Here is a 27,265-nt window from a genome sequence, read left to right as displayed (position 1 = left end):
TGTAATTGAACTGACATGTGTACGGTAATTATCTGTATGTGTCCATTTTAAAGGTACACATTAGTGAATGTGTATTTATGTAAATTGATTGACATATGTACGTGTGCGCGCGATTAGTGTTACTGTAATTTATATGGTTAACATTTATACGTTTGAATGACATAGTTTCCCATTATTGTCACATTTTTTGTTACATGTCTACTATTGTCAAGATGGACAGACACGTCCAGCTATGAGTGTTTATGTGTACCAGTAATTGAACTGACATGTGTACTGCAACTATCTGCGTGTGTCCATTTTAAAGGAATATATTAGTGAATGTTTATTTATGTAAATTGATTGGAATATGTATGTGGACGCTCGGTTAGTGTTACTGTAATTTATATGGTTAACGTTTGAATGACATAGTTTCCCCTCATTGTCACATTTTTTGTTACTATTTCGCTGTTCACTCTCACTCTCTCTGAATCCCGTGGACTAATTGTGCTCACGTGTGTTTGTGTAGGGTAATGGAACCATATACTTTTCACACAATAATTTGCAACTATTTGCTAAGAAACATTTCAAAAGATCATCTAAGCTTCTAATAAGTGTTCTTTTTCCTAACATACAAGTCAATCACACAGTACCTAACCTCAGTCAGAAACACTTTTCTTACTATATCTCGCAACGTCTTTTGCATATATATCCTATCTTAAATAATTAACAGTTTTAATTCATAACTGGCAACCCCCCTCCCATCCAAAGCTTTCAAAGCCACCAAACATCATTCCTTTCCCTTAACCTCTCCCAAATTATCTTTTGCACCAATTCACAAACTAGGGGGCTTCATAGCTGAGTGGACGTCGCTCTCGACTCGTAATCGTAGCTCATTCGATCCCCCGGTGATGGAACAAACGGAAATCAGCAGAGTTTCTATCATTCTGATGCCCCTGTTACCTAGCATTAAATATGTACCTGGGCGTTAGACAGCTGTTGCGGGCTGCTTCCTGGGTGTGTGTGTGTGGAATGTTTTTTATTAGTTAGTAATAATTGATTGATTGGCAGTTGAGAGGCGGGCCGAAAGAGTAGAGCTCAACCCTCGCAAGCACAACTAGGTGAACACAACTAGATAAATACTAACCAACCACGATCTCGACAATCCATTACACACACAACCCCCCCCCCCCCAACTCCCCAAATCGTTCTACCTAAGTCAATAAAAAATTAAAACAAATCAATTAATTCACCAAAAATACTAACTATAAATAAAGGAACCAAATTTGAGACATACAGCGACTCCAGCGTGGTCTAGTCGGAAGAGAACGTGTTCTCATCTGGATAGATTGCGATCGAGTCTGTCGGAACGGGTGTGTAACTGCAGGGCACAAATATTTGTGTGTCCCCTCCTGTAGCTGCCTCTGTTTCGACAGGTTCCCTGGATAGCTGGAATTGGCCTGGCCCTTGGAAAGTGGGGAAGGGGTGAAATCCGTTGGGCCCACGGATGGATACCTTGGATCCATGGACCTAGAGCAGGTCTAATCACCTGGGATTCGAACCCACGGTGGGAATAAGGGAGGAGATATGTGAAGGGGGGGGGGGGGAAGGATGTTTCCCTGGAACCAAACCTCACATAAACCCGGACACTCACACACACACACACACACCCTCACCCGAACACTTACAGGGGCACTCACACTCACACACACCCATAGACTGTGATAAGGGAGATCATCTGAGGGGACACAGATGGCCTCCTGGACCCACAGGTATAACCGGACACACACGCACCCGGACACTCACAGGGACACTCACACTCACACACACTCACCCGGACACTCACAGGGATATACACACTCACACACATCCATAGACACAAACTGTGATAAGGGAGACCATCTGAGGGGACACAGATGGCCTCCTGGACACACAAGTATATATCAATATTTAATTTATTATTTATTATTTAATTTATTAAATAAGTAATCAAATTAATGTTTTTTAATAAATTATTATTTTATTAAATTATTAAATAATTATATTAATAAAACAAATTAAATTAAATTTAATAATTAAATATTTATTATTTAATTTACAAATATGACAGATTTTTTTTAAATATATATATATATATATATATATATATATATATATATATATATATATATATATATATATATATATATATATATCATCATGCGAACAAGCCTTAATGGTCCCCAGGACTATATGCAACTGAAAACTCACATGCCAGAAGTGACTCGAACCCATACTGCCAGGAGCAATGCAACTGGTATGTACAGGACGCCTTAATCCGCTTGTGTCAATTTTAAAGGAATATATTAGTGAATATTTATTTATTTATATATAATATTATATATATATATATATATATATATATATATATATATATATATATATATATATATATATATATATATATATATATATATATGTATATCACGAAAATAAACACGTGATTAAGAATGTGACAATGTCAGACCACGGAGGAAAATGAAACAGGAATTTCCTTAAGTACTTTCGTATATTAAATACATCTTCAGAAGGAATCAAATACATCTTCCTTCTGAAGATGTATTTAATATACGAAAGTACTTAAGGAAATTCCTGTTTCATTTTCCTCCGTGGTCTGACATTGTCATATATATATATATATATATATATATATATATATATATATATATATATATATATATATATATATATATATATATATATATATATATATATATATATATATATATATATATATATATATATATATATATAGATATGATCTGTCTATGTTATGAGGCCACATGCTGGAGGCTGCAGCCATACACAGATTTATTTTAAAATTTATTTATTAATATATTATTAAGGCTTATTATTACTAAATTAATGTATTTGTAGAGGGAATGGTCTGGGGTAGGGAACGGGCATAGGTTGGCCAGTGTTGACTTTAGCTAAAGGATTTAGGAATAATTATTAATTATTCTTATCACTCCCCCCCCCCTACCAATTTAATTAAAGTTAATTGTAAAATAATGCTTGAGATGGCTGAAGACTTTTTCGTACTTAGAAAAAACCTAAATTAAACACATAAAGAAGTTTATTGGTCCTGGTTTAAGTTAGAGGAAGAGGTGCAAAGGTTGTGGTGGGGGGGGGGGAGGATACGGGATTTAGAGGTGGAATGAAGAGAGGGAACAGGGGAGTGGTGCAGGTGAAACAGGGAGGAAGAGGGGGGAACAGGGGGTGCTGTACAGGTGAAACAGGGATGGGGATGGGGGAACAGGGGGAGTGGTGCAGGTGAAACAGGGAGGAAGAGGGGGGAACAGGGGGGAGTGGTGCAGGTGAAACAGGGATGGGGGAACAGGGGGTGGTGCAGGTGAAACAGGGATGGGGATGGGGGAACAGGGGGAGTGGTGCAGGTGAAACAGGGATGGGGATGGGGGAACAGGGGGAGTGGTGCAGGTGAAACAGGGAGGAAGAGGGGGGAACAGGGGGTGCTGTACAGGTGAAACAGGGATGGGGATGGGGGAACAGGGGGACTGGTGCAGGTGAAACAGGGATGAAGAGGGAGAAACAGGGGGAGTGGTGCAGGTGAAACAGGGATGGGGGAACAGGGGGAGTGGTGCAGGTGAAACAGGGATGGGGATGGGGGAACAGGGAGAGTGGTGCAGGTGAAACAGGGATGGGGATGGGGGAACAGGGGGAGTGGTGCAGGTGAAACAGGGATGGGGATGGGGGAACAGGGGGAGTGGTGCAGGTGAAACAAGGATGGGGATGGGGGAGCAGGGGGAGTGGTGCAGATGAAACAGGGATGCAGAGGGAGAAACAGGGGGGAGTGGTGCAGGTGAAACAGGGATGGGGGAACAGGGGGGAGTGGTGCAGGTGAAACAGGGATTAAAGGAAAATTTATATAAGTAGATAGATGGATGTTTACATTGATTGCTAAATATATACATTGACGGATATAGGGATGCATAGATGCATCCGTCTATCTGATGGATGGAAAGACATATGAGTAGATGGATGGATAGACAGAAGAGTTGATAGACGGATAAATGGAATATAAATGTATATAATGATAAATGGTTGGTTTATGGGAAGATAGATTGATGGATTGACAGATATAAGTAGATAGGTAGATGGATCCATTGATGGATTCATTTGTGCTTATCTCTTGAGGTTCTTCTTGAGATGATTTCGGGGCTTTAGTGTCCCCGCGGTCCGGTCCTCGACCAGGCCTCCACCCCCAGAAAGCAGCCCGTGACAGCTAACTAACACCCAGGTACCTGTTTTACTGCAAGGTAACAGGGGCACAGGGTGAAAGAAACTCTGCCCATTGTTTCTCGGCGGCGCCCGGAATCGAACCCGGGACCACACGATCACAAGTCCAGTGTCCAGTGTGCTGTCCGCTCGGCCGACTGGCTCCCCGGTCGGAGGGGAGCCGGTGAACAGGCGAATCAGGTTAAAGAATATCTGTCGATTTGCTATTGCATCAACTGAGATTCGATATGGGACCATTAGGATTATAACCAACGAACTCTCTCCGTTTAGACGGTAGGCCTCCAGTTTGTGTGTGTGTGTGTGTAATTACCTAAGTGTAGTTACAGGATGAGAGCTACGCTCGTGGTGTCCCGTCTTCCCAGCACTCTTTGTCATATAACGCTCTGAAACTACTGACGGTCTTGGCCTCCACCACCTTCTCACTTAACTTGTTCCAACCGTCTACCACTCTATTTGCGAAGGTGAATTTTCTTATATTTCTTCGGCATCTGTGTTTAGCTTGTTTAAATCTATGACCTCTTGTTCTTGAAGTGCCAGGTCTCAGGAAATCTTCCCTGTCGATTTTATCAATTCCTGTTACTATTTTGTATGTAGTGATCATATCACCTCTTTTTCTTCTGTCTTCTAGTTTTGGCATGTTTGTGTGTGTGTGTGTGTGTGTGTGTGTGTGTGTGTGTGTGTGTGTGTGTGTGTGTTAGAGAGAAATAGATGTAGTAGATATAAAAAAAGGAAAAATACATATATTTGATAGGCGGGGTCCAAGAGCTAATAACTCGATTCTGCAGATACATATAGTAAATACAAGGAGAAAATAAATACACACACACACACACACACATTAATTGATAATGGACTGTTTTGTGTGCGTATCCATGTGTACTATTGTCAAGACCGACAGACACGTGAAGCTATGTGTGTGTATGTGTACCTGTAATTGAACTGACATGTGTACGGTAATTATCTGTATGTGTCCATTTTAAAGGTACACATTAGTGAATGTGTATTTATGTAAATTGATTGACATATGTACGTGTGCGCGCGATTAGTGTTACTGTAATTTATATGGTTAACATTTATACGTTTGAATGACATAGTTTCCCATTATTGTCACATTTTTTGTTACATGTCTACTATTGTCAAGATGGACAGACACGTCCAGCTATGAGTGTTTATGTGTACCAGTAATTGAACTGACATGTGTACTGCAACTATCTGCGTGTGTCCATTTTAAAGGAATATATTAGTGAATGTTTATTTATGTAAATTGATTGGAATATGTATGTGGACGCTCGGTTAGTGTTACTGTAATTTATATGGTTAACGTTTGAATGACATAGTTTCCCCTCATTGTCACATTTTTTGTTACTATTTCGCTGTTCACTCTCACTCTCTCTGAATCCCGTGGACTAATTGTGCTCACGTGTGTTTGTGTAGGGTAATGGAACCATATACTTTTCACACAATAATTTGCAACTATTTGCTAAGAAACATTTCAAAAGATCATCTAAGCTTCTAATAAGTGTTCTTTTTCCTAACATACAAGTCAATCACACAGTACCTAACCTCAGTCAGAAACACTTTTCTTACTATATCTCGCAACGTCTTTTGCATATATATCCTATCTTAAATAATTAACAGTTTTAATTCATAACTGGCAACCCCCCTCCCATCCAAAGCTTTCAAAGCCACCAAACATCATTCCTTTCCCTTAACCTCTCCCAAATTATCTTTTGCACCAATTCACAAACTAGGGGGCTTCATAGCTGAGTGGACGTCGCTCTCGACTCGTAATCGTAGCTCATTCGATCCCCCGGTGATGGAACAAACGGAAATCAGCAGAGTTTCTATCATTCTGATGCCCCTGTTACCTAGCATTAAATATGTACCTGGGCGTTAGACAGCTGTTGCGGGCTGCTTCCTGGGTGTGTGTGTGTGGAATGTTTTTTATTAGTTAGTAATAATTGATTGATTGGCAGTTGAGAGGCGGGCCGAAAGAGTAGAGCTCAACCCTCGCAAGCACAACTAGGTGAACACAACTAGATAAATACTAACCAACCACGATCTCGACAATCCATTACACACACAACCCCCCCCCCCCCAACTCCCCAAATCGTTCTACCTAAGTCAATAAAAAATTAAAACAAATCAATTAATTCACCAAAAATACTAACTATATAAAGGAACCAAATTTGAGACATACAGCGACTCCAGCGTGGTCTAGTCGGAAGAGAACGTGTTCTCATCTGGATAGATTGCGATCGAGTCTGTCGGAACGGGTGTGTAACTGCAGGGCACAAATATTTGTGTGTCCCCTCCTGTAGCTGCCTCTGTTTCGACAGGTTCCCTGGATAGCTGGAATTGGCCTGGCCCTTGGAAAGTGGGGAAGGGGTGAAATCCGTTGGGCCCACGGATGGATACCTTGGATCCATGGACCTAGAGCAGGTCTAATCACCTGGGATTCGAACCCACGGTGGGAATAAGGGAGGAGATATGTGAAGGGGGGGGGGGGGAAGGATGTTTCCCTGGAACCAAACCTCACATAAACCCGGACACTCACACACACACACACACCCTCACCCGAACACTTACAGGGGCACTCACACTCACACACACCCATAGACTGTGATAAGGGAGATCATCTGAGGGGACACAGATGGCCTCCTGGACCCACAGGTATAACCGGACACACACGCACCCGGACACTCACAGGGACACTCACACTCACACACACTCACCCGGACACTCACAGGGATATACACACTCACACACATCCATAGACACAAACTGTGATAAGGGAGACCATCTGAGGGGACACAGATGGCCTCCTGGACACACAAGTATATATCAATATTTAATTTATTATTTATTATTTAATTTTATTAAATAAGTAATCAAATTAATGTTTTTTAATAAATTATTATTTTATTAAATTATTAAATAATTATATTAATAAAACAAATTAAATTAAATTTAATAATTAAATATTTATTATTTAATTTACAAATATGACAGATTTTTTTTAAATATATATATATATATATATATATATATATATATATATATATATATATATATATATATATATATATATATATATATATATACATGCGAACAAGCCTTAATGGTCCCCAGGACTATATGCAACTGAAAACTCACATGCCAGAAGTGACTCGAACCCATACTGCCAGGAGCAATGCAACTGGTATGTACAGGACGCCTTAATCCGCTTGTGTCAATTTTAAAGGAATATATTAGTGAATATTTATTTATGTATATATATATATATATATATATATATATATATATATATATATATATATATATATATATATATATATATATATATATGTATATCACGAAAATAAACACGTGATTAAGAATGTGACAATGTCAGACCACGGAGGAAAATGAAACAGGAATTTCCTTAAGTACTTTCGTATATTAAATACATCTTCAGAAGGAATCAAATACATCTTCCTTCTGAAGATGTATTTAATATACGAAAGTACTTAAGGAAATTCCTGTTTCATTTTCCTCCGTGGTCTGACATTGTCATATATATATATATATATATATATATATATATATATATATATATATATAATATATATATATATATATATATATTATATATATATATATATATATATATATATAAAGAAATGTCTGTCTATGTTATGAGGCCACATGCTGGAGGCTGCAGCCATACACAGATTTATTTTAAAATTTATTTATTAATATATTATTAAGGCTTATTATTACTAAATTAATGTATTTGTAGAGGGAATGGTCTGGGGTAGGGAACGGGCATAGGTTGGCCAGTGTTGACTTTAGCTAAAGGATTTAGGAATAATTATTAATTATTCTTATCACTCCCCCCCCCCTACCAATTTAATTAAAGTTAATTGTAAAATAATGCTTGAGATGGCTGAAGACTTTTTCGTACTTAGAAAAAACCTAAATTAAACACATAAAGAAGTTTATTGGTCCTGGTTTAAGTTAGAGGAAGAGGTGCAAAGGTTGTGGTGGGGGGGGGGAGGATACGGGATTTAGAGGTGGAATGAAGAGAGGGAACAGGGGGAGTGGTGCAGGTGAAACAGGGAGGAAGAGGGGGGAACAGGGGGTGCTGTACAGGTGAAACAGGGATGGGGATGGGGGAACAGGGGGAGTGGTGCAGGTGAAACAGGGAGGAAGAGGGGGGAACAGGGGGGAGTGGTGCAGGTGAAACAGGGATGGGGGAACAGGGGGAGTGGTGCAGGTGAAACAGGGATGGGGATGGGGGAACAGGGGGAGTGGTGCAGGTGAAACAGGGATGGGGATGGGGGAACAGGGGGAGTGGTGCAGGTGAAACAGGGAGGAAGAGGGGGGAACAGGGGGTGCTGTACAGGTGAAACAGGGATGGGGATGGGGGAACAGGGGGACTGGTGCAGGTGAAACAGGGATGAAGAGGGAGAAACAGGGGGAGTGGTGCAGGTGAAACAGGGATGGGGGAACAGGGGGAGTGGTGCAGGTGAAACAGGGATGGGGATGGGGGAACAGGGAGAGTGGTGCAGGTGAAACAGGGATGGGGATGGGGGAACAGGGGGAGTGGTGCAGGTGAAACAGGGATGGGGATGGGGGAACAGGGGGAGTGGTGCAGGTGAAACAAGGATGGGGATGGGGGAGCAGGGGGAGTGGTGCAGATGAAACAGGGATGCAGAGGGAGAAACAGGGGGGAGTGGTGCAGGTGAAACAGGGATGGGGGAACAGGGGGGAGTGGTGCAGGTGAAACAGGGATTAAAGGAAAATTTATATAAGTAGATAGATGGATGTTTACATTGATTGCTAAATATATACATTGACGGATATAGGGATGCATAGATGCATCCGTCTATCTGATGGATGGAAAGACATATGAGTAGATGGATGGATAGACAGAAGAGTTGATAGACGGATAAATGGAATATAAATGTATATAATGATAAATGGTTGGTTTATGGGAAGATAGATTGATGGATTGACAGATATAAGTAGATAGGTAGATGGATCCATTGATGGATTCATTTGTGCTTATCTCTTGAGGTTCTTCTTGAGATGATTTCGGGGCTTTAGTGTCCCCGCGGTCCGGTCCTCGACCAGGCCTCCACCCCCAGAAAGCAGCCCGTGACAGCTAACTAACACCCAGGTACCTGTTTTACTGCAAGGTAACAGGGGCACAGGGTGAAAGAAACTCTGCCCATTGTTTCTCGGCGGCGCCCGGAATCGAACCCGGGACCACACGATCACAAGTCCAGTGTCCAGTGTGCTGTCCGCTCGGCCGACTGGCTCCCCGGTCGGAGGGGAGCCGGTGAACAGGCGAATCAGGTTAAAGAATATCTGTCGATTTGCTATTGCATCAACTGAGATTCGATATGGGACCATTAGGATTATAACCAACGAACTCTCTCCGTTTAGACGGTAGGCCTCCAGTTTGTGTGTGTGTGTGTGTAATTACCTAAGTGTAGTTACAGGATGAGAGCTACGCTCGTGGTGTCCCGTCTTCCCAGCACTCTTTGTCATATAACGCTCTGAAACTACTGACGGTCTTGGCCTCCACCACCTTCTCACTTAACTTGTTCCAACCGTCTACCACTCTATTTGCGAAGGTGAATTTTCTTATATTTCTTCGGCATCTGTGTTTAGCTTGTTTAAATCTATGACCTCTTGTTCTTGAAGTGCCAGGTCTCAGGAAATCTTCCCTGTCGATTTTATCAATTCCTGTTACTATTTTGTATGTAGTGATCATATCACCTCTTTTTCTTCTGTCTTCTAGTTTTGGCATGTTTGTGTGTGTGTGTGTGTGTGTGTGTGTGTGTGTGGTGTGTGTGTGTGTGTGTGTGTGTTAGAGAGAAATAGATGTAGTAGATATAAAAAAAGGAAAAATACATATATTTGATAGGCGGGGTCCAAGAGCTAATAACTCGATTCTGCAGATACATATAGTAAATACAAGGAGAAAATAAATACACACACACACACACACACATTAATTGATAATGGACTGTTTTGTGTGCGTATCCATGTGTACTATTGTCAAGACCGACAGACACGTGAAGCTATGTGTGTGTATGTGTACCTGTAATTGAACTGACATGTGTACGGTAATTATCTGTATGTGTCCATTTTAAAGGTACACATTAGTGAATGTGTATTTATGTAAATTGATTGACATATGTACGTGTGCGCGCGATTAGTGTTACTGTAATTTATATGGTTAACATTTATACGTTTGAATGACATAGTTTCCCATTATTGTCACATTTTTTGTTACATGTCTACTATTGTCAAGATGGACAGACACGTCCAGCTATGAGTGTTTATGTGTACCAGTAATTGAACTGACATGTGTACTGCAACTATCTGCGTGTGTCCATTTTAAAGGAATATATTAGTGAATGTTTATTTATGTAAATTGATTGGAATATGTATGTGGACGCTCGGTTAGTGTTACTGTAATTTATATGGTTAACGTTTGAATGACATAGTTTCCCCTCATTGTCACATTTTTTGTTACTATTTCGCTGTTCACTCTCACTCTCTCTGAATCCCGTGGACTAATTGTGCTCACGTGTGTTTGTGTAGGGTAATGGAACCATATACTTTTCACACAATAATTTGCAACTATTTGCTAAGAAACATTTCAAAAGATCATCTAAGCTTCTAATAAGTGTTCTTTTTCCTAACATACAAGTCAATCACACAGTACCTAACCTCAGTCAGAAACACTTTTCTTACTATATCTCGCAACGTCTTTTGCATATATATCCTATCTTAAATAATTAACAGTTTTAATTCATAACTGGCAACCCCCCTCCCATCCAAAGCTTTCAAAGCCACCAAACATCATTCCTTTCCCTTAACCTCTCCCAAATTATCTTTTGCACCAATTCACAAACTAGGGGGCTTCATAGCTGAGTGGACGTCGCTCTCGACTCGTAATCGTAGCTCATTCGATCCCCCGGTGATGGAACAAACGGAAATCAGCAGAGTTTCTATCATTCTGATGCCCCTGTTACCTAGCATTAAATATGTACCTGGGCGTTAGACAGCTGTTGCGGGCTGCTTCCTGGGTGTGTGTGTGTGGAATGTTTTTTATTAGTTAGTAATAATTGATTGATTGGCAGTTGAGAGGCGGGCCGAAAGAGTAGAGCTCAACCCTCGCAAGCACAACTAGGTGAACACAACTAGATAAATACTAACCAACCACGATCTCGACAATCCATTACACACACAACCCCCCCCCCCCCAACTCCCCAAATCGTTCTACCTAAGTCAATAAAAAATTAAAACAAATCAATTAATTCACCAAAAATACTAACTATAAATAAAGGAACCAAATTTGAGACATACAGCGACTCCAGCGTGGTCTAGTCGGAAGAGAACGTGTTCTCATCTGGATAGATTGCGATCGAGTCTGTCGGAACGGGTGTGTAACTGCAGGGCACAAATATTTGTGTGTCCCCTCCTGTAGCTGCCTCTGTTTCGACAGGTTCCCTGGATAGCTGGAATTGGCCTGGCCCTTGGAAAGTGGGGAAGGGGTGAAATCCGTTGGGCCCACGGATGGATACCTTGGATCCATGGACCTAGAGCAGGTCTAATCACCTGGGATTCGAACCCACGGTGGGAATAAGGGAGGAGATATGTGAAGGGGGGGGGGGGGAAGGATGTTTCCCTGGAACCAAACCTCACATAAACCCGGACACTCACACACACACACACACACCCTCACCCGAACACTTACAGGGGCACTCACACTCACACACACCCATAGACTGTGATAAGGGAGATCATCTGAGGGGACACAGATGGCCTCCTGGACCCACAGGTATAACCGGACACACACGCACCCGGACACTCACAGGGACACTCACACTCACACACACTCACCCGGACACTCACAGGGATATACACACTCACACACATCCATAGACACAAACTGTGATAAGGGAGACCATCTGAGGGGACACAGATGGCCTCCTGGACACACAAGTATATATCAATATTTAATTTATTATTTATTATTTAATTTTATTAAATAAGTAATCAAATTAATGTTTTTTAATAAATTATTATTTTATTAAATTATTAAATAATTATATTAATAAAACAAATTAAATTAAATTTAATAATTAAATATTTATTATTTAATTTACAAATATGACAGATTTTTTTTAAATATATATATATATATATATATTATATATATATATATATATATAATATATATTATATATATATATATATATATATATATATACATGCGAACAAGCCTTAATGGTCCCCAGGACTATATGCAACTGAAAACTCACATGCCAGAAGTGACTCGAACCCATACTGCCAGGAGCAATGCAACTGGTATGTACAGGACGCCTTAATCCGCTTGTGTCAATTTTAAAGGAATATATTAGTGAATATTTATTTATGTATATATATATATATATATATATATATATATATATATATATATATATATATATATATATATATATATATATGTATATCACGAAAATAAACACGTGATTAAGAATGTGACAATGTCAGACCACGGAGGAAAATGAAACAGGAATTTCCTTAAGTACTTTCGTATATTAAATACATCTTCAGAAGGAATCAAATACATCTTCCTTCTGAAGATGTATTTAATAACGAAAGTACTTAAGGAAATTCCTGTTTCATTTTCCTCCGTGGTCTGACATTGTCATATATATATATATATATATATATATATATATATATATATATATATATATATATATATATATATATATATATATTATATATATATATAAAGAGAATGTCTGTCTATGTTATGAGGCCACATGCTGGAGGCTGCAGCCATACACAGATTTATTTTAAAATTTATTTATTAATATATTATTAAGGCTTATTATTACTAAATTAATGTATTTGTAGAGGGAATGGTCTGGGGTAGGGAACGGGCATAGGTTGGCCAGTGTTGACTTTAGCTAAAGGATTTAGGAATAATTATTAATTATTCTTATCACTCCCCCCCCCCCTACCAATTTAATTAAAGTTAATTGTAAAATAATGCTTGAGATGGCTGAAGACTTTTTCGTACTTAGAAAAAACCTAAATTAAACACATAAAGAAGTTTATTGGTCCTGGTTTAAGTTAGAGGAAGAGGTGCAAAGGTTGTGGTGGGGGGGGGGAGGATACGGGATTTAGAGGTGGAATGAAGAGAGGGAACAGGGGGAGTGGTGCAGGTGAAACAGGGAGGAAGAGGGGGGAACAGGGGGTGCTGTACAGGTGAAACAGGGATGGGGATGGGGGAACAGGGGGAGTGGTGCAGGTGAAACAGGGAGGAAGAGGGGGGAACAGGGGGGAGTGGTGCAGGTGAAACAGGGATGGGGGAACAGGGGGAGTGGTGCAGGTGAAACAGGGATGGGGATGGGGGAACAGGGGGAGTGGTGCAGGTGAAACAGGGATGGGGATGGGGGAACAGGGGGAGTGGTGCAGGTGAAACAGGGAGGAAGAGGGGGGAACAGGGGGTGCTGTACAGGTGAAACAGGGATGGGGATGGGGGAACAGGGGGACTGGTGCAGGTGAAACAGGGATGAAGAGGGAGAAACAGGGGGGAGTGGTGCAGGTGAAACAGGGATGGGGGAACAGGGGGAGTGGTGCAGGTGAAACAGGGATGGGGATGGGGGAACAGGGAGAGTGGTGCAGGTGAAACAGGGATGGGGATGGGGGAACAGGGGGAGTGGTGCAGGTGAAACAGGGATGGGGATGGGGGAACAGGGGGAGTGGTGCAGGTGAAACAAGGATGGGGATGGGGGAGCAGGGGGAGTGGTGCAGATGAAACAGGGATGCAGAGGGAGAAACAGGGGGGAGTGGTGCAGGTGAAACAGGGATGGGGGAACAGGGGGGAGTGGTGCAGGTGAAACAGGGATTAAAGGAAAATTTATATAAGTAGATAGATGGATGTTTACATTGATTGCTAAATATATACATTGACGGATATAGGGATGCATAGATGCATCCGTCTATCTGATGGATGGAAAGACATATGAGTAGATGGATGGATAGACAGAAGAGTTGATAGACGGATAAATGGAATATAAATGTATATAATGATAAATGGTTGGTTTATGGGAAGATAGATTGATGGATTGACAGATATAAGTAGATAGGTAGATGGATCCATTGATGGATTCATTTGTGCTTATCTCTTGAGGTTCTTCTTGAGATGATTTCGGGGCTTTAGTGTCCCCGCGGTCCGGTCCTCGACCAGGCCTCCACCCCCAGAAAGCAGCCCGTGACAGCTAACTAACACCCAGGTACCTGTTTTACTGCAAGGTAACAGGGGCACAGGGTGAAAGAAACTCTGCCCATTGTTTCTCGGCGGCGCCCGGAATCGAACCCGGGACCACACGATCACAAGTCCAGTGTCCAGTGTGCTGTCCGCTCGGCCGACTGGCTCCCCGGTCGGAGGGGAGCCGGTGAACAGGCGAATCAGGTTAAAGAATATCTGTCGATTTGCTATTGCATCAACTGAGATTCGATATGGGACCATTAGGATTATAACCAACGAACTCTCTCCGTTTAGACGGTAGGCCTCCAGTTTGTGTGTGTGTGTGTGTAATTACCTAAGTGTAGTTACAGGATGAGAGCTACGCTCGTGGTGTCCCGTCTTCCCAGCACTCTTTGTCATATAACGCTCTGAAACTACTGACGGTCTTGGCCTCCACCACCTTCTCACTTAACTTGTTCCAACCGTCTACCACTCTATTTGCGAAGGTGAATTTTCTTATATTTCTTCGGCATCTGTGTTTAGCTTGTTTAAATCTATGACCTCTTGTTCTTGAAGTGCCAGGTCTCAGGAAATCTTCCCTGTCGATTTTATCAATTCCTGTTACTATTTTGTATGTAGTGATCATATCACCTCTTTTTCTTCTTCTAGTTTTGGCATGTTTGTGTGTGTGTGTGTGTGTGTGTGTGTGTGTGTGTGTGTGTGTGTGTGTGTGTGTGTGTGTGTGTGTGTGTGTGTTAGAGAGAAATAGATGTAGTAGATATAAAAAAAGGAAAAATACATATATTTGATAGGCGGGGTCCAAGAGCTAATAACTCGATTCTGCAGATACATATAGTAAATACAAGGAGAAAATAAATACACACACACACACACACACATTAATTGATAATGGACTGTTTTGTGTGCGTATCCATGTGTACTATTGTCAAGACCGACAGACACGTGAAGCTATGTGTGTGTATGTGTACCTGTAATTGAACTGACATGTGTACGGTAATTATCTGTATGTGTCCATTTTAAAGGTACACATTAGTGAATGTGTATTTATGTAAATTGATTGACATATGTACGTGTGCGCGCGATTAGTGTTACTGTAATTTATATGGTTAACATTTATACGTTTGAATGACATAGTTTCCCATTATTGTCACATTTTTTGTTACATGTCTACTATTGTCAAGATGGACAGACACGTCCAGCTATGAGTGTTTATGTGTACCAGTAATTGAACTGACATGTGTACTGCAACTATCTGCGTGTGTCCATTTTAAAGGAATATATTAGTGAATGTTTATTTATGTAAATTGATTGGAATATGTATGTGGACGCTCGGTTAGTGTTACTGTAATTTATATGGTTAACGTTTGAATGACATAGTTTCCCCTCATTGTCACATTTTTTGTTACTATTTCGCTGTTCACTCTCACTCTCTCTGAATCCCGTGGACTAATTGTGCTCACGTGTGTTTGTGTAGGGTAATGGAACCATATACTTTTCACACAATAATTTGCAACTATTTGCTAAGAAACATTTCAAAAGATCATCTAAGCTTCTAATAAGTGTTCTTTTTCCTAACATACAAGTCAATCACACAGTACCTAACCTCAGTCAGAAACACTTTTCTTACTATATCTCGCAACGTCTTTTGCATATATATCCTATCTTAAATAATTAACAGTTTTAATTCATAACTGGCAACCCCCCTCCCATCCAAAGCTTTCAAAGCCACCAAACATCATTCCTTTCCCTTAACCTCTCCCAAATTATCTTTTGCACCAATTCACAAACTAGGGGGCTTCATAGCTGAGTGGACGTCGCTCTCGACTCGTAATCGTAGCTCATTCGATCCCCCGGTGATGGAACAAACGGAAATCAGCAGAGTTTCTATCATTCTGATGCCCTGTTACCTAGCATTAAATATGTACCTGGGCGTTAGACAGCTGTTGCGGGCTGCTTCCTGGGTGTGTGTGTGTGGAATGTTTTTTATTAGTTAGTAATAATTGATTGATTGGCAGTTGAGAGGCGGGCCGAAAGAGTAGAGCTCAACCCTCGCAAGCACAACTAGGTGAACACAACTAGATAAATACTAACCAACCACGATCTCGACAATCCATTACACACACAACCCCCCCCCCCCCAACTCCCCAAATCGTTCTACCTAAGTCAATAAAAAATTAAAACAAATCAATTAATTCACCAAAAATACTAACTATAAATAAAGGAACCAAATTTGAGACATACAGCGACTCCAGCGTGGTCTAGTCGGAAGAGAACGTGTTCTCATCTGGATAGATTGCGATCGAGTCTGTCGGAACGGGTGTGTAACTGCAGGGCACAAATATTTGTGTGTCCCCTCCTGTAGCTGCCTCTGTTTCGACAGGTTCCCTGGATAGCTGGAATTGGCCTGGCCCTTGGAAAGTGGGGAAGGGGTGAAATCCGTTGGGCCCACGGATGGATACCTTGGATCCATGGACCTAGAGCAGGTCTAATCACCTGGGATTCGAACCCACGGTGGGAATAAGGGAGGAGATATGTGAAGGGGGGGGGGGGAAGGATGTTTCCCTGGAACCAAACCTCACATAAACCCGGACACTCACACACACACACACACCCTCACCCGAACACTTACAGGGGCACTCACACTCACACACACCCATAGACTGTGATAAGGGAGATCATCTGAGGGGACACAGATGGCCTCCTGGACCCACAGGTATAACCGGACACACACGCACCCGGACACTCACAGGGACACTCACACTCACACACACTCACCCGGACACTCACAGGGATATACACACTCACACACATCCATAGACACAAACTGTGATAAGGGAGACCATCTGAGGGGACACAGATGGCCTCCTGGACACACAAGTATATATCAATATTTAATTTATTATTTATTATTTAATTTATTAAATAAGTAATCAAATTAATGTTTTTTAATAAATTATTATTTTATTAAATTATTAAATAATTATATTAATAAAACAAATTAAATTAAATTTAATAATTAAATATTTATTATTTAATTTACAAATATGACAGATTTTTTTTAAATATATATATATATATATATATATATATATATATATATATATATATAATATATATATATATATATATATATATATATATTATACATGCGAACAAGCCTTAATGGTCCCCAGGACTATATGCAACTGAAAACTCACATGCCAGAAGTGACTCGAACCCATACTGCCAGGAGCAATGCAACTGGTATGTACAGGACGCCTTAATCCGCTTGTGTCAATTTTAAGGAATATATTAGTGAATATTTATTTATGTATATATATATTATTATATATATATAATATATATATATATATATATATATATATATATATATAATATAATATATATATATATATATATAATACGTGATTAAGAATGTGACAATGTCAGACCACGGAGGAAAATGAAACAGGAATTTCCTTAAGTACTTTCGTATATTAAATACATCTTCAGAAGGAATCAAATACATCTTCCTTCTGAAGATGTATTTAATATACGAAAGTACTTAAGGAAATTCCTGTTTCATTTTCCTCCGTGGTCTGACATTGTCATATATATAATATATATATATATATATATATATATATATATATATAATATATATATATTATATATATATATATAATATATATAAAGAGAATGTCTGTCTATGTTATGAGGCCACATGCTGGAGGCTGCAGCCATACACAGATTTATTTTAAAATTTATTTATTAATATATTATTAAGGCTTATTATTACTAAATTAATGTATTTGTAGAGGGAATGGTCTGGGGTAGGGAACGGGCATAGGTTGGCCAGTGTTGACTTTAGCTAAAGGATTTAGGAATAATTATTAATTATTCTTATCACTCCCCCCCCCCCTACCAATTTAATTAAAGTTAATTGTAAAATAATGCTTGAGATGGCTGAAGACTTTTTCGTACTTAGAAAAAACCTAAATTAAACACATAAAGAAGTTTATTGGTCCTGGTTTAAGTTAGAGGAAGAGGTGCAAAGGTTGTGGTGGGGGGGGGGAGGATACGGGATTTAGAGGTGGAATGAAGAGAGGGAACAGGGGGAGTGGTGCAGGTGAAACAGGGAGGAAGAGGGGGGAACAGGGGGTGCTGTACAGGTGAAACAGGGATGGGGATGGGGGAACAGGGGGAGTGGTGCAGGTGAAACAGGGAGGAAGAGGGGGAACAGGGGGGAGTGGTGCAGGTGAAACAGGGATGGGGGAACAGGGGGAGTGGTGCAGGTGAAACAGGGATGGGGATGGGGGAACAGGGGGAGTGGTGCAGGTGAAACAGGGATGGGGATGGGGGAACAGGGGGAGTGGTGCAGGTGAAACAGGGAGGAAGAGGGGGGAACAGGGGGTGCTGTACAGGTGAAACAGGGATGGGGATGGGGGAACAGGGGGACTGGTGCAGGTGAAACAGGGATGAAGAGGGAGAAACAGGGGGGAGTGGTGCAGGTGAAACAGGGATGGGGGAACAGGGGGAGTGGTGCAGGTGAAACAGGGATGGGGATGGGGGAACAGGGAGAGTGGTGCAGGTGAAACAGGGATGGGGATGGGGGAACAGGGGGAGTGGTGCAGGTGAAACAGGGATGGGGATGGGGGAACAGGGGGAGTGGTGCAGGTGAAACAAGGATGGGGATGGGGGAGCAGGGGGAGTGGTGCAGATGAAACAGGGATGCAGAGGGAGAAACAGGGGGGAGTGGTGCAGGTGAAACAGGGATGGGGGAACAGGGGGAGTGGTGCAGGTGAAACAGGGATTAAAGGAAAATTTATATAAGTAGATAGATGGATGTTTACATTGATTGCTAAATATATACATTGACGGATATAGGGATGCATAGATGCATCCGTCTATCTGATGGATGGAAAGACATATGAGTAGATGGATGGATAGACAGAAGAGTTGATAGACGGATAAATGGAATATAAATGTATATAATGATAAATGGTTGGTTTATGGGAAGATAGATTGATGGATTGACAGATATAAGTAGATAGGTAGATGGATCCATTGATGGATTCATTTGTGCTTATCTCTTGAGGTTCTTCTTGAGATGATTTCGGGGCTTTAGTGTCCCCGCGGTCCGGTCCTCGACCAGGCCTCCACCCCCAGAAAGCAGCCCGTGACAGCTAACTAACACCCAGGTACCTGTTTTACTGCAAGGTAACAGGGGCACAGGGTGAAAGAAACTCTGCCCATTGTTTCTCGGCGGCGCCCGGAATCGAACCCGGGACCACACGATCACAAGTCCAGTGTCCAGTGTGCTGTCCGCTCGGCCGACTGGCTCCCGGTCGGAGGGGAGCCGGTGAACAGGCGAATCAGGTTAAAGAATATCTGTCGATTTGCTATTGCATCAACTGAGATTCGATATGGGACCATTAGGATTATAACCAACGAACTCTCTCCGTTTAGACGGTAGGCCTCCAGTTTGTGTGTGTGTGTGTGTAATTACCTAAGTGTAGTTACAGGATGAGAGCTACGCTCGTGGTGTCCCGTCTTCCCAGCACTCTTTGTCATATAACGCTCTGAAACTACTGACGGTCTTGGCCTCCACCACCTTCTCACTTAACTTGTTCCAACCGTCTACCACTCTATTGCGAAGGTGAATTTTCTTATATTTCTTCGGCATCTGTGTTTAGCTTGTTTAAATCTATGACCTCTTGTTCTTGAAGTGCCAGGTCTCAGGAAATCTTCCCTGTCGATTTTATCAATTCCTGTTACTATTTTGTATGTAGTGATCATATCACCTCTTTTTCTTCTGTCTTCTAGTTTTGGCATGTTTGTGTGTGTGTGTGTGTGTGTGTGTGTGTGTGTGCGTGTGTGTGTGTGTGTGTGTGTGTTAGAGAGAAATAGATGTAGTAGATATAAAAAAAGGAAAAATACATATATTTGATAGGCGGGGTCCAAGAGCTAATAACTCGATTCTGCAGATACATATAGTAAATACAAGGAGAAAATAAATACACACACACACACACACACATTAATTGATAATGGACTGTTTTGTGTGCGTATCCATGTGTACTATTGTCAAGACCGACAGACACGTGAAGCTATGTGTGTGTATGTGTACCTGTAATTGAACTGACATGTGTACGGTAATTATCTGTATGTGTCCATTTTAAAGGTACACATTAGTGAATGTGTATTTATGTAAATTGATTGACATATGTACGTGTGCGCGCGATTAGTGTTACTGTAATTTATATGGTTAACATTTATACGTTTGAATGACATAGTTTCCCATTATTGTCACATTTTTTGTTACATGTCTACTATTGTCAAGATGGACAGACACGTCCAGCTATGAGTGTTTATGTGTACCAGTAATTGAACTGACATGTGTACTGCAACTATCTGCGTGTGTCCATTTTAAAGGAATATATTAGTGAATGTTTATTTATGTAAATTGATTGGAATATGTATGTGGACGCTCGGTTAGTGTTACTGTAATTTATATGGTTAACGTTTGAATGACATAGTTTCCCCTCATTGTCACATTTTTTGTTACTATTTCGCTGTTCACTCTCACTCTCTCTGAATCCCGTGGACTAATTGTGCTCACGTGTGTTTGTGTAGGGTAATGGAACCATATACTTTTCACACAATAATTTGCAACTATTTGCTAAGAAACATTTCAAAAGATCATCTAAGCTTCTAATAAGTGTTCTTTTTCCTAACATACAAGTCAATCACACAGTACCTAACCTCAGTCAGAAACACTTTTCTTACTATATCTCGCAACGTCTTTTGCATATATATCCTATCTTAAATAATTAACAGTTTTAATTCATAACTGGCAACCCCCCTCCCATCCAAAGCTTTCAAAGCCACCAAACATCATTCCTTTCCCTTAACCTCTCCCAAATTATCTTTTGCACCAATTCACAAACTAGGGGGCTTCATAGCTGAGTGGACGTCGCTCTCGACTCGTAATCGTAGCTCATTCGATCCCCCGGTGATGGAACAAACGGAAATCAGCAGAGTTTCTATCATTCTGATGCCCCTGTTACCTAGCATTAAATATGTACCTGGGCGTTAGACAGCTGTTGCGGGCTGCTTCCTGGGTGTGTGTGTGTGGAATGTTTTTTATTAGTTAGTAATAATTGATTGATTGGCAGTTGAGAGGCGGGCCGAAAGAGTAGAGCTCAACCCTCGCAAGCACAACTAGGTGAACACAACTAGATAAATACTAACCAACCACGATCTCGACAATCCATTACACACACAACCCCCCCCCCCCCCAACTCCCCAAATCGTTCTACCTAAGTCAATAAAAAATTAAAACAAATCAATTAATTCACCAAAAATACTAACTATAAATAAAGGAACCAAATTTGAGACATACAGCGACTCCAGCGTGGTCTAGTCGGAAGAGAACGTGTTCTCATCTGGATAGATTGCGATCGAGTCTGTCGGAACGGGTGTGTAACTGCAGGGCACAAATATTTGTGTGTCCCCTCCTGTAGCTGCCTCTGTTTCGACAGGTTCCCTGGATAGCTGGAATTGGCCTGGCCCTTGGAAAGTGGGGAAGGGGTGAAATCCGTTGGGCCCACGGATGGATACCTTGGATCCATGGACCTAGAGCAGGTCTAATCACCTGGGATTCGAACCCACGGTGGGAATAAGGGAGGAGATATGTGAAGGGGGGGGGGGGGAAGGATGTTTCCCTGGAACCAAACCTCACATAAACCCGGACACTCACACACACACACATACACACCCTCACCCGAACACTTACAGGGGCACTCACACTCACACACACCCATAGACTGTGATAAGGGAGATCATCTGAGGGGACACAGATGGCCTCCTGGACCCACAGGTATAACCGGACACACACGCACCCGGACACTCACAGGGACACTCACACTCACACACACTCACCCGGACACTCACAGGGATATACACACTCACACACATCCATAGACACAAACTGTGATAAGGGAGACCATCTGAGGGGACACAGATGGCCTCCTGGACACACAAGTATATATCAATATTTAATTTATTATTTATTATTTAATTTTATTAAATAAGTAATCAAATTAATGTTTTTTAATAAATTATTATTTTATTAAATTATTAAATAATTATATTAATAAAACAAATTAAATTAAATTTAATAATTAAATATTTATTATTTAATTTACAAATATGACAGATTTTTTTTAAATATATATATATATATATATATATATATATATATATATATATATATATATATATATATATATATATATATATATATATATATATATATATATATATATATATATATATATATATATATATATATATTATATATATATATATATACATGCGAACAAGCCTTAATGGTCCCCAGGACTATATGCAACTGAAAACTCACAAGCCAGAAGTGACTCGAACCCATACTGCCAGGAGCAATGCAACTGGTATGTACAGGACGCCTTAATCCGCTTGTGTCAATTTTAAAGGAATATATTAGTGAATATTTATTTATGTATATATATATATATATATATATATATATATATATATATATATATATATATATATATATATATATATATATATATATGTATATCACGAAAATAAACACGTGATTAAGAATGTGACAATGTCAGACCACGGAGGAAAATGAAACAGGAATTTCCTTAAGTACTTTCGTATATTAAATGCATCTTCAGAAGGAATCAAATACATCTTCCTTCTGAAGATGTATTTAATATACGAAAGTACTTAAGGAAATTCCTGTTTCATTTTCTTCCGTGGTCTGACATTGTCATATATATATATATATATATATATATATATATATATATATATATATATATATATATATATATATATATATATATATATATATATATATATATATATATATATAAAGAGAATGTCTGTCTATGTTATGAGGCCACATGCTGGAGGCTGCAGCCATACACAGATTTATTTTAAAATTTATTTATTAATATATTATTAAGGCTTATTATTACTAAATTAATGTATTTGTAGAGGGAATGGTCTGGGGTAGGGAACGGGCATAGGTTGGCCAGTGTTGACTTTAGCTAAAGGATTTAGGAATAATTATTAATTATTCTTATCACTCCCCCCCCCTACCAATTTAATTAAAGTTAATTGTAAAATAATGCTTGAGATGGCTGAAGACTTTTTCGTACTTAGAAAAAACCTAAATTAAACACATAAAGAAGTTTATTGGTCCTGGTTTAAGTTAGAGGAAGAGGTGCAAAGGTTGTGGTGGGGGGGGGGGAGGATACGGGATTTAGAGGTGGAATGAAGAGAGGGAACAGGGGAAGTGGTGCAGGTGAAACAGGGAGGAAGAGGGGGGAACAGGGGGTGCTGTACAGGTGAAACAGGGATGGGGATGGGGGAACAGGGGAGTGGTGCAGGTGAAACAGGGAGGAAGAGGGGGGAACAGGGGGGAGTGGTGCAGGTGAAACAGGGATGGGGGAACAGGGGGAGTGGTGCAGGTGAAACAGGGATGGGGATGGGGGAACAGGGGGAGTGGTGCAGGTGAAACAGGGATGGGGATGGGGGAACAGGGGGAGTGGTGCAGGTGAAACAGGGAGGAAGAGGGGGGGAACAGGGGGTGCTGTACAGGTGAAACAGGGATGGGGATGGGGGAACAGGGGGACTGGTGCAGGTGAAACAGGGATGAAGAGGGAGAAACAGGGGGGAGTGGTGCAGGTGAAACAGGGATGGGGTAACAGGGGGAGTGGTGCAGGTGAAACAGGGATGGGGATGGGGGAACAGGGAGAGTGGTGCAGGTGAAACAGGGATGGGGATGGGGAACAGGGGGAGTGGTGCAGGTGAAACAGGGATGGGGATGGGGGAACAGGGGGAGTGGTGCAGGTGAAACAAGGATGGGGATGGGGGAGCAGGGGGAGTGGTGCAGATGAAACAGGGATGCAGAGGGAGAAACAGGGGGGAGTGGTGCAGGTGAAACAGGGATGGGGGAACAGGGGGGAGTGGTGCAGGTGAAACAGGGATTAAAGGAAAATTTATATAAGTAGATAGATGGATGTTTACATTGATTGCTAAATATATACATTGACGGATATAGGGATGCATAGATGCATCCGTCTATCTGATGGATGGAAAGACATATGAGTAGATGGATGGATAGACAGAAGAGTTGATAGACGGATAAATGGAATATAAATGTATATAATGATAAATGGTTGGTTTATGGGAAGATAGATTGATGGATTGACAGATATAAGTAGATAGGTAGATGGATCCATTGATGGATTCATTTGTGCTTATCTCTTGAGGTTCTTCTTGAGATGATTTCGGGGCTTTAGTGTCCCCGCGGTCCGGTCCTCGACCAGGCCTCCACCCCCAGAAAGCAGCCCGTGACAGCTAACTAACACCCAGGTACCTGTTTTACTGCAAGGTAACAGGGGCACAGGGTGAAAGAAACTCTGCCCATTGTTTCTCGGCGGCGCCCGGAATCGAACCCGGGACCACACGATCACAAGTCCAGTGTCCAGTGTGCTGTCCGCTCGGCCGACTGGCTCCCCGGTCGGAGGGGAGCCGGTGAACAGGCGAATCAGGTTAAAGAATATCTGTCGATTTGCTATTGCATCAACTGAGATTCGATATGGGACCATTAGGATTATAACCAACGAACTCTCTCCGTTTAGACGGTAGGCCTCCAGTTTGTGTGTGTGTGTGTGTAATTACCTAAGTGTAGTTACAGGATGAGAGCTACGCTCGTGGTGTCCCGTCTTCCCAGCACTCTTTGTCATATAACGCTCTGAAACTACTGACGGTCTTGGCCTCCACCACCTTCTCACTTAACTTGTTCCAACCGTCTACCACTCTATTTGCGAAGGTGAATTTTCTTATATTTCTTCGGCATCTGTGTTTAGCTTGTTTAAATCTATGACCTCTTGTTCTTGAAGTGCCAGGTCTCAGGAAATCTTCCCTGTCGATTTATCAATTCCTGTTACTATTTTGTATGTAGTGATCATATCACCTCTTTTTCTTCTGTCTTCTAGTTTTGGCATGTTTGTGTGTGTGTGTGTGTGTGTGTGTGTGTGTGTGCGTGTGTGTGTGTGTGTGTGTGTGTTAGAGAGAAATAGATGTAGTAGATATAAAAAAAGGAAAAATACATATATTTGATAGGCGGGGTCCAAGAGCTAATAACTCGATTCTGCAGATACATATAGTAAATACAAGGAGAAAATAAATACACACACACACACACACACATTAATTGATAATGGACTGTTTTGTGTGCGTATCCATGTGTACTATTGTCAAGACCGACAGACACGTGAAGCTATGTGTGTGTATGTGTACCTGTAATTGAACTGACATGTGTACGGTAATTATCTGTATGTGTCCATTTTAAAGGTACACATTAGTGAATGTGTATTTATGTAAATTGATTGACATATGTACGTGTGCGCGCGATTAGTGTTACTGTAATTTATATGGTTAACATTTATACGTTTGAATGACATAGTTTCCCATTATTGTCACATTTTTTGTTACATGTCTACTATTGTCAAGATGGACAGACACGTCCAGCTATGAGTGTTTATGTGTACCAGTAATTGAACTGACATGTGTACTGCAACTATCTGCGTGTGTCCATTTTAAAGGAATATATTAGTGAATGTTTATTTATGTAAATTGATTGGAATATGTATGTGGACGCTCGGTTAGTGTTACTGTAATTTATATGGTTAACGTTTGAATGACATAGTTTCCCCTCATTGTCACATTTTTTGTTACTATTTCGCTGTTCACTCTCACTCTCTCTGAATCCCGTGGACTAATTGTGCTCACGTGTGTTTGTGTAGGGTAATGGAACCATATACTTTTCACACAATAATTTGCAACTATTTGCTAAGAAACATTTCAAAAGATCATCTAAGCTTCTAATAAGTGTTCTTTTTCCTAACATACAAGTCAATCACACAGTACCTAACCTCAGTCAGAAACACTTTTCTTACTATATCTCGCAACGTCTTTTGCATATATATCCTATCTTAAATAATTAACAGTTTTAATTCATAACTGGCAACCCCCTCCCATCCAAAGCTTTCAAAGCCACCAAACATCATTCCTTTCCCTTAACCTCTCCCAAATTATCTTTTGCACCAATTCACAAACTAGGGGGCTTCATAGCTGAGTGGACGTCGCTCTCGACTCGTAATCGTAGCTCATTCGATCCCCCGGTGATGGAACAAACGGAAATCAGCAGAGTTTCTATCATTCTGATGCCCCTGTTACCTAGCATTAAATATGTACCTGGGCGTTAGACAGCTGTTGCGGGCTGCTTCCTGGGTGTGTGTGTGTGGAATGTTTTTTATTAGTTAGTAATAATTGATTGATTGGCAGTTGAGAGGCGGGCCGAAAGAGTAGAGCTCAACCCTCGCAAGCACAACTAGGTGAACACAACTAGATAAATACTAACCAACCACGATCTCGACAATCCATTACACACACAACCCCCCCCCCCCCCAACTCCCCAAATCGTTCTACCTAAGTCAATAAAAAATTAAAACAAATCAATTAATTCACCAAAAATACTAACTATAAATAAAGGAACCAAATTTGAGACATACAGCGACTCCAGCGTGGTCTAGTCGGAAGAGAACGTGTTCTCATCTGGATAGATTGCGATCGAGTCTGTCGGAACGGGTGTGT

Source organism: Procambarus clarkii, chromosome 73, assembly GCF_040958095.1.
Source record: "Procambarus clarkii isolate CNS0578487 chromosome 73, FALCON_Pclarkii_2.0, whole genome shotgun sequence".
NCBI lineage: Eukaryota > Metazoa > Arthropoda > Malacostraca > Decapoda > Cambaridae > Procambarus > Procambarus clarkii.
The sequence above is the reverse complement of the archived record's forward strand: the minus strand, read 5'-3'. Positions refer to the sequence as shown.